The sequence below is a fragment of the Microtus oregoni genome, unplaced genomic scaffold (assembly GCF_018167655.1).
Source record: "Microtus oregoni isolate MIOR12 unplaced genomic scaffold, Mior012 000027F_ref0000203, whole genome shotgun sequence".
Taxonomy (NCBI): Eukaryota; Metazoa; Chordata; class Mammalia; order Rodentia; family Cricetidae; genus Microtus; species Microtus oregoni.
The window spans coordinates 2,538,702-2,549,015 of record NW_024543086.1 but is presented as its reverse complement, the minus strand read 5'-3'; positions in this window follow the sequence as shown (position 1 = coordinate 2,549,015).

The following is a 10,314-nucleotide window of genomic DNA, read 5'->3' as shown; positions in this document are numbered from 1 at the left end:
CCAAAGTGGTTGCACAAGATTGCATTCCCACCAGCAATGGATGAGTGTACCCCTTCCTCCACAGCCTCTCCAGCAAAGGCTATCATTGGAGTTTTTTATTTTAGCCATTCTGACAGGTGTAAGATGATATCTCAAAGTTGTTTTGATTCGTATTTCCCTGATCGCTAAGGAGGTTGAGCATGACCTTAAGTGTCTTTTGGCCATTTGAACTTCCTCTGCTGAGAATTCTCTGTTCAGTTCAGTGCCCCATTTTTAATCAGGTTAATTAGCATTTTAAAGTCTAGTTTCCTGAGTTCTCTATATATTTTGAAGATCATACCTTTGTCTGTTGCGGTGTTGGTGAAGATCTTCTCCCAGTCAGTAGGTTGCCTTTTTGTCTTGGTGACAGTGTCCTTTGCTTTACAGAAGCTTCTCAGTTTCAGTAGGTCCCATTTATTCAATGTTGCCCTTAATGTCTGCGCTGCTGGGGTTATACCTAGGAAGCGATCGCCTGTGCCCATCTGTTGTAGGGTACCTCCCAATTTCTCTTCTATCAGGTTCAGTGTGTTCGGACTGATATTGAGGTGTTTGATCCATTTGGACTTGAGTTTTGTGCATGGTGATAGATATGGGTCTATTTTCATTCTTCTACAGGTTGACATCCAGTTATGCCAGCACCATTTGTTGAAGATGATTTCTTTCTTCCCTTGTATACTTTTGGCTCCTTTATCAAAAATGAGGTGTTCATAGGTTTGTGGGTTAAAATCCGCGTCTTCTATACGATTCCATTGGTCGACTGCTCTGTTTTTATGCCAGTACCACACTGTTTTCATCACTGTAGCTCTGTAATAGAGTTTGAAGTCAGGGATGGTAATGCCTCCAGACAATCCTTTATTGTATAGGATTGCTTTGGCTATCCTGGGTTTTTTGTTTTTCCATATAAAGTTGATTATTGTCCTCTCAAGATCTGTGAAGAATTTTGATGAGACCTTGATGGGGATTGCATTGAATCTATAAATTGCCTTTGGTAGAATTGCCATTTTTACTATGTTGATCCTCCCAATCCAAGAGCAAGGGAGGTCCTTCCATTTTTTGGTATACTCCTCAATTTCTTTCTTCAATGCCTTAAAGTTTTTGTCAAATAGATCTTTCACTTCCTTGGTCAGAGTTACCCCAAGATATTTTATGCTGTTTGTGGGTATCGTGAAAAGTGAAGCTTCTCTGATTTCCCTCTCTGCTTCCATATCCTTTGTGTATAAGAGGGCAACTGATTTTTTGGAGTTGATCTTGTATCCTGCCACATTACTAAAGGTGTTTATCAGCTGTAAAAGTTCTTTGGTGGAGTTTTGGGGGTCGCTTATGTACACTATCATATCATCTGCAAATAACGAAAGTTTCACTTCTTCCTTTCCAATTCGAATCCCCTTGATCCCCTTATGTTGTCTTATTGCTATTGCTAGAACTTCAAGCACTATATTGAAGAGGTATGGCGAGAGTGGACAGCCTTGTCGTGTTCCTGAGTTTAGTGGGATGGCTTTGAGTTTCTCTCCATTTATTGATGTTAGCTGTCGGTTTGCTGTATATAGCTTTTATTATATTTAGGTATGACCCTTGTATTCCAAATCTCTCCAATACTTTTATCATAAAGGGATGTTGAATTTTGTCAAATGCTTTTTCAGCATCTAATGAAATGATCATATGATTTTTTTCTTTCAGTTATTTATATGATGGATTACATTGATAGATTTTCGTATGTTGAACCAGCCCTGCATCCCTGGGATGAAGCCTACTTGATCATAATGGGTAATTTTTCTGATGTGTTCTTGGATTCGGTTTCCCAGTATTTTGTTGAGGATTTTTGCGTCGATGTTCATGAGTGAGATTGGTCTATAATTCTCTTTCTTGGTTGAGTCTTTGTGCGGTTTTGGTATCAGAGTAACTGTAGCTTCATAAAAGGAATTTGGCAATGCCTCTTCTGTTTCTATATTGTGAAATACATTAAGGAGTATAGGTATTAGCTCTTCTTGGAAGTTCTGGTAGAATTCCGCATTGAAACCATCTGGTCCTGGGCTTTTTTTGGTAGGGAGGTTTTTGATAACCTCTTCTAATTCTTCGCGACTAACAGGTCTATTTAGATTGTTCACCTGGTACTGATTTAACTTTGGTATATGGTATTTATCTAAAAAAGTGTCCATTTCCTTTACATTTTCCAGTTTTGTGGCATATAGGCTTTTGTAGTAAGATCTAATGATTCTCTGAATTTCTCCTGTGTCTGTGGTTATGTCCCCCTTTTCATTTCTGAACTTATTAATTTGCAAATTCGCTCTCTGCCGTTTGATTAGTTTGGATCGGGGTTTGTCAATCTTGTTGATTTTCTCCAGGAACCAGGTTTTTGTTTCATTGATCTTTTGTATTGTTTTCTGTGTTTCTATTTTGTTGATTTCCGCCCTCAGTTTGATTATTTCCAGTCTTCTACTCCTCCTAGGTGAGTCTGCTTCTTTTTTTCCTAGAGCTTTCAGGTGGGCTGTTAAGTCTCCAATGTGAGCTTTCTCTGTTTTCTTTAAGTGGGCACTTAGTGCTATGAACTTTCCTCTTAGGACTGCTTTCATAGTGTCCCATAAGTTTGAGTATGTTGTTTCTTTATTTTCATTGAATTCCAGGAAGACTTTAATTTCTTTCTTTATTTCTTCCTTAATCCAGGTATGGTTCAGTAGTTGACTGCTCAGTTTCCATGAATTTGTAGGCTTTCTGGGGGTAGCATTGTTGTTGAATTCTAACTTTAATCCATGGTGATCTGATAAGACACAGGTGGTTACTAATATTTTTTTGTAACTGTGGATGTTTGCTTTGTTACCGACTATGTGGTCGATTTTTGAGAAAGTTCCATGAGCTGCAGAGAAGAAGGCATATTCTTTTCTATTTGGGTGGAATTTTCTATAGATGTCTGTTAAGTCCATTTGCTTCATTACCTCCATTAATTCTCTTATTTCTCTGTTAGGTTTCTGTCTGATTGACCTGTCCATTGGTGAGAGAGGAGTGTTGAAGTCTCTTACTATTAGTGTGTGCCGTTTGATGGCTGCCTTGAGTTTTAGCAATGTTTCTTTTATGTACGTGGGTGCTTTTATATTAGGGGCATAGATATTCAGGATTGAGACTTCATCCTGATGAACTGTTCCTGTTATGAGTATAAAATGCCCCTCTCCATCTCTTCTGATTGATTTAAGTTTGAAGTCAACTTTGTTAGAGATTAGTATGGCCACACCTGCTTGTTTCTTAGGTCCATTTGCTTGATAAGCCTTTTCCCAGCCCTTTACTCTGAGTAGGTGCCTGTCTTTGTGTTTGAGGTGTGTTTCTTGTAAACAGCAGAATGTTGGATCCTGTTTTTTTTTTTATCCAGTCTCTTAACCTGTGCCTTTTTATAGGTGAGTTGAGTCCATTGACATTAAGTGATATTAATGACCAGTGGTTGTTAACTCCGGTCACTTTTTTAGTCGTAGAGTTTGTGTGTTTCCCTTCTTTGATTTGTGTTGGTGAAGGGTCTCTAGATGTCTGAGTTATTGTGGTCATTGTTGGACTCCTTGGTTAGTGATTTTCCTTCTATTACTTTCTGTAACGCTGGATTTGTGGCTGTGTATTGTTTAAATTTGTTTTTATCCTGGAAAATTTTATTTTCTCCATTTATAGTGAAGGAAAGCTTGGCTGGGTATAGTAATCTGGGCTTGCATCCATGGTCTCTCAGTTTCTGCAGTACATCTATCCAGGACCTTCTAGCTTTCATGGTTTCCATGGAGAAGTCAGGTGTAAGTCTGATAGGTTTACCTTTATAAGTAATTTGGCCTTTTTCCTTTGCAGCTCTTAATATTCTTTCCTTATTCTGTATGCTTTGTGTTTTGATAATTATATGGCGAGGGGATTTTTTTTTTGATCCAGCCTATTTGGTGTTCTGTATGCTTCTTGAACCTTCATAGGTATATCTTTCTTTAGGTTGGGAAAGTTTTCTTCTATAATTTTATTAAATATATTTTCTGGACCATTGAGCTGCACTTCTTCTCCTTCTTCTACTCCTATTATTCTTAGGTTTGGTCTTTTGATTGTGTCCCATATTTCCTGAATGTTTTGTGATGAGAGTTTGTTGGACTTGCTGTTTTCTTTGATCAGTGTGTTTATTTTCTCTATGGTATCTTCAGAATCTGAGATTCTTTCTTCTAACTCTTGTATTCTGTTGGTTATGCTTATTTCTGTAGACTCTGTTTGTTTACTTAAATTTTCCATGTCCAGCCGGCCCTCTGTTTGTGTTTTCTTCTTTGCCTCCATTTCAGTTTTCAAGTCTTGAACTGTTTCCATTATCTGTTTGATTGTTTTTCCTTGGTTTTCTAGGGTATCATTCACTGATTTATTCAATTCTTCAAACTTTCTGTTATATTTCTCATCCATTTCTATAAGGGCGTTTTTTACATGCTGTTTAAGGGTGTCAATCACTTTCATGAAGTCAATCTTTTCTACTTCTTCTTGATTAAGGTGATCATGTCCTCCCGTTGTGAAGTCACTGGTTTCTGGTGGCTTCATGTTGCTTTTCAGCTTGTTGGGTGAATTCTTGCCTTGGCGTCTGCCCATCTCTTCTTACAAATGCTCCCTTATGGATCTTCTTTTACTGGATCAGGTCTCCTTGCCTACCCAACGCTGGCTCTCCCCAATGTTGGCTCTCCCCAATGCTGGCTCTCCCCAACACTGGCTGTCTTGGCGCCGAGAGATCAGGCCTCCGTGCTGATGGGGCAGCTCTCATACAAAGCGCCTACCCTGCTTGGTGCAGGCAGGCCATAGAAGCAAAGGAACTCCCACCCGCTTGGGTGCCCCGAGGATTCGGACCCAGTGCCCAGACAGGCTGGGCTGGGTGATGTTATGTGCCGAAAGAGGGCAGTGGGGCCGAAGTGGGGAGGGTTCTGGATGGAAGCTGGGTGGGCTAGGAAGAAAGAGGCGGTATGCAGGGAGGAGAGGCCCTGCAGAGAGCCCAGGAAGGATAGGGGGCCAAGGAACCTCTAAGCTCCCTGTCACAGGCTGGCGCTGCGGGGCCAGAAACTCACCCCAACGCTGGCTGTCCTGGCGCTGTGAGATCAGGCCTCTGTGCTGATGGGGCAGCTTGCAAACAAAGCCTCTAGAAATTCTTTAATTTCTTTCTTTCTATTTTGCCCCATTTTTCATTCAGCAGAGAGTCATTCAGTTTCCATGAGTTGGTAGGCTTTCTGTTGTTTCTGTTGTTGTTGAAATTTACTTTTATTCTGTGATGGTCTGATAGGGTGCAGGGAGTTATTTCAATTTTCTTCTATTTGTGGAGACTAGTTTTGTGTCTGATTATGTAATCAGTTTTGGAGAAAGTTTCATGAGGTGCTGAGAAGAAGGCATATTCTTTTGTGTTTGGTGAAATGTTCATTTTATTTATAGCATCAGTTAGGTCAGGTATTTCTATATTTAGTTTTTGTCTGCATGACTGACATGTCCCTTGGGGAGAGTAGGGTATTGAAGTCCCCCACTATCATTGTCAATATGTGATTAAAGATGTAATAACATTTCTTTTACAAACTTGAGTCCTCTTGTGTTTGGGGCACGGTTGTTAAGAACTGAAATGTCATATTGGCGGACTTTTCCTTTGATAAGTATGTAGTGTCCTTCCATGTCTCTTTTGATTAGTTTTAGTTTGAAATCTATTTTGTTGGATATTAAAATGGTTACCCAGATTGTTAGTTAGGACCATTTGTTTGATATATCTTTTTCCAACTCTTTAATCTGAGGTAAAGTCTGTCTTTGATGGTGAGGTGTGTTTCTTGGATACAACAGAGGAATGGATCCTGTTTTTACATCCATTTTGTTAGTTTGTGTATTATTATTAAATGAGATTGTTGATATAGACAAATATCAATGACCAATGATTGTTGATTCCTGTTATTTTATTGTTGTTGTTGATTGTGGTGGTGGTGGTGTGTGTGTGTTTCCCTTATTTTGATTTTGCTGGCCTTAAGAGTATTTGGTCCCTGTGTTTTCGTGGTTGTAATTAATGGCCTTAAAATTTTCCTTCTACAACCATCTTTAGGGCTGTATTTGCAGATAGATACTGTTTAAATCTGGCGTTATCATGGAATATCTTGTTTCTCTACCCATGGTGATTGAAAGTTTTGCTGGGTATAGAAGTCTGGGCTGGCATTTGTAGTCTCTTAGCATTTGCAGCACATCTGTTCGGGCCCTTCTGATGTTTAGAGTCTCCACTGAGAAGTTAGGTTCAGTGATTCTAATAGCTTTTCCCTCATATGTTACTTGTCTTTTCCACTTGTAACTTCTAACATAGTTATTTGTTTTATACAATTAGTGTTTTGATTATTGTGCATTGAGGAGACTTTCTTCTCTGGTTCAATTTATTTGGTGTTCTATATGCTTCTTGCACTATAATAGGTGTATCATTCTTTAGGTTAGGAACATTGTCTTCTAGGATTTTGTTGAAAAATATTTTCTGGGCCTTTGATCTGGGGATTTTTCTCTCCTCTATTCCTGTTACTCTTAGGTTTGGTCTTTTCACAGGGTCCCAGATTCCTGATGTTTTGTGTTAGGAATTTTTTAGTTTTAAGATTTTCGTTTGACCAATGTATTTATTTCTTCTAGAGTATCACTAATACCTGAGATTCAGTCTTACATTTTTTTGTATTCTCTTGGTTCTCTCTCTAGTTCCTATTCTAATTTCTAATTTTTCATTACCAGAATTCCCTCAGTTTGTGTTTCCTTTTTCTTTTCTTTTTCAGATAGGGTTCTCTGTATAGAGCTTTGGGGCCTGTCCTGGAACTCTCTCTGTAGACCAGGCTGGCCTCCAACTCACAGAGATCCACCTGTCTCTACCTCCCAAGTGCTGAGATTAAAGGCGTGTGCCACCACAGCCTGGGTTGTGCTTTCTTTATTATTTCTATTTTCATGTCTTGAACTTTTTTATTTGTTTTCTCCAACTTTTTGTTTATGTTTTCTTGGCTTTCCTTAAGGGTTTTATTCATTTCCTCCAATCTTTTGTGTTTTTCTGGATTTCTTTAAGTTATTTAATCATTTTCTCTTTAAGGACTTCTATCTTCTTCACATATTTGGTTTTAAGGTCTTTTTCTTGTGCTTCAGCTATGTTAGAATATTCAGGGCCTACTGTGGTGGATAACTGGGCTCTAGTGGAGATATATTACTCTGGCTGTTATTGATTATGTTCTTACTGCAGCATCTAGGTTTGGGGTGATTAAAGGTCTAGTTTCTGATTTCTGGATTTGTCTTTTGGGTCAGTGTTTTGTTCCTTGATTTCTGTGTCCTCTATGGATTTTCAGGATGTGTGGTGGCTGTGATTGCCTGTTTTACTCACCTGCTCAACTGGCGTATTCACAGGGAATGCCTGCTGGTATTAGAGCCTGGGATGAGTGGGAGGAAGGATGTTAAGAAGGGATGATCTGTGTGGACCACAGGAGATGTGGGCAGAGGGAAAGGGAATCTACAGCTGGTAATTTGTTGCAGCACCAGGGATGAGACCAAGGGATTGGGTCTTGGAGAACATAGAGATAGAAGGTCTGTGGGCATGCTACCTAGTTTTCCGGTAGATGTCTTACCATAGATCTTAAGCATGGGGTCACTAAAAATAGAGGTGCACAGGAAAAGAATTAGACACTGGGGTACAAGTATGTGCTTCTCCAGGGAGCTGCTCCACTGCTACAGCTGTATCTTTGGGATCCTTGTGACCGAACGCAATTCTGTGACTCCCTTAACACCTGAAATCACATCACATAGGACACATTGGCTTGTGGGTGATTTCTAATGAGATTCCGATCCAGATCAATTCACCCTGATATATTAGGTGAGAACACACAGCAGCTGTTTTGTTTGTCATTATTGCTCTGGTCATACCGAGTAGAGTGAGTGGCTCTTTGGAAGTTCATGTGTCCTTTGTGCCCTTACCATCCTCAGATGATCTGGAAGTATAGATTAGCTGGGTTCTTCAATTCTTCCACACTTCTTTATTTTCCCTAAGTTTATAGATAAACTTGGGCATATACATGCATACTTTGCCCGTATAGATAGAAAAAAGGAGTCTATTTTCCATGAGGTAAAAACAGAAGGATTAAGATGCACAACTCTAAGGAAACTTATTAAATGCTACGTAGTTAGAGTGATGACCGAGTGCCTGTAGTATTAGATTAAGTTATTTAACTTTCAAGCCATCACAGAAGGCAGTGTCAATATTTTTAGTGTCAGCAGGGGAAAAAATCTAACACTTTTGTAAATATCATTAATTTTCCTTTTTAATTGAGCAGATTGGATCAGCATTGGGACATCCACAGACCACCCTTAGGATAACCACACTGTAAACACATCCCTCCCCTGCGTGAAGAGTGGGATTCACATGTCTACCCTCCTGGAAGCGTGGGGGGCTGGCTTTAAAACTATGGGCCCCATTCCAGGCAAGATCTACATCTGTATAAACCATTCACAAGAAGCTGCTCCTAGAATCAGGGAGGGACAGGGAAATGCAGGACAGATTGTCATCAATGAAGAGAGAGGTCGCTTCAGCACCCAGCTGCATGTGGACTCCTTGTCTGAGCCTGGATCGAAGCAAATCAATTAAATAATATTTTGGAGATAGAGAATTTGGTTACGGTCTAACATGAGGAATAGAAAATCATCGACAATTTTCTTTGTTTTGAGTGGCAGTGGTAACCATGGCTACACAGAAGGATTTCCTCTTTTTGGAAGTAGATCTACATTGCAGTCTGAGATGGTGGTGAAACACATTTATGATTATTTAAAAATTACTTTAGCAAATAAAAGACAAAAGATACAAGGAATAAAAAGTGTTTTGATACTCCATTTTGTCAAAACAAGGAAAGTCAGCTCAGTGGTTCACAGTGACTTCTGTGTGACCCTGACAATCCAAGTGGAATCCCTGGAGCCTACAGTGGAGGAGAGAACCAACTCCTGGAAGTGTCCTCTGACCTCTGCACACAGAGCTCCTTAGGCCTGCTCCTCCATCTCTGTCTGACACTCCCTCCCCTTCTCTTCTGTTTCTGTTCCCCTGAATCTCTCTCTTTCGGCTCTGCTCTCTCTCTCTCTCTCTCTCTCTCTCTCTCTCTCTCTCTCTCAAACACACACACACACACACACACACTTAATAAGAAGGGGTAAGATTATAGTTCGCTTTTTTTTGATGTTTCCGGAGACTTGAGGAAAGTAGGGGTCTAAAGGGTTGCAATACATGGGAAATGGGGTGGGAACAAGGTTCCTAATGTAAGTTTTTCATATTCGTGTAACTTTTTACCCATTTGAACATGTAGCTGGCCTGGATGTTCTTTGTCCTTCAGTTGTTCACATATTTGAAAAATGATGAGGACTTCAAGAGATGAAGCCAAGGGGAGATTGAATGGGTCTCAGGGAGGACACCATACTTAGAGGGACGGAAAGTAGTTGTTACAGACAAGTCAAAATCGGAATGATTTGGGGGCTTTGTATACATTGCTGCCACAACTTATTCAGCATTGTTAACAGAGGCCATTCTGTGTAGCCCAGGCTGGCCTCCTACTTGGTGATCCTTCTAACTCAGCCTCCTGAGACTGGAATTATAAAAGCATGTAGCCCTTCTAATCGTGTCTTGATCATTTCCTTGTCTCAATACCATTATACACATGGAAAGTCAGATACAATAAGCTTATAGATTACATTCTAAAGTGTATTAGACCGAGGATTAGAACTGGGCTCTCGATTGGCATGGAAGTAATTTATACATGTAAAGATAAGAAATATGACATTCACTGCTTGCTTATTTATTTATTTATTTATTTAGCCAGACAGGTTGTCTCTGTGTAGGCACTCCTGGAACTCCAGCTCTGTAGACCAGGCTGGCCTTAAACTCTGAGATCGGCCTGCCTCTCTCTGCCTCCCAGCAGCTGGGATTAAAGGTGTGCACCACATGTCCGGCTTCATTGCTTCAGCTCCCACTCCAGGTGCATCAAGGACAGCAGTCACAGGCTTGATTGATGGAGAGGGACCTGACAGCATGAATACATGAGTGACATGTTTATATTTTTTGTTCCTTAGTAACCAGCTGGGTTTATACATGGACCGTCTCAGGCTATTTCCTGAGATATTAGAAGACTCTTGCCATGACCAATACTTTTCTTTCCCTGAAATACTCTTTTGTTTTTGTTGATTTCATGTGATAAACGTCAGAGTGCCAGCAGGCTCTGTCTACTGTGACATGACGCAGAACAGGAACGTTCTCAGATGTGACTAGCTGTACTAACACGAGAACTTCACGTGGTCAGACACCCTGGGAAG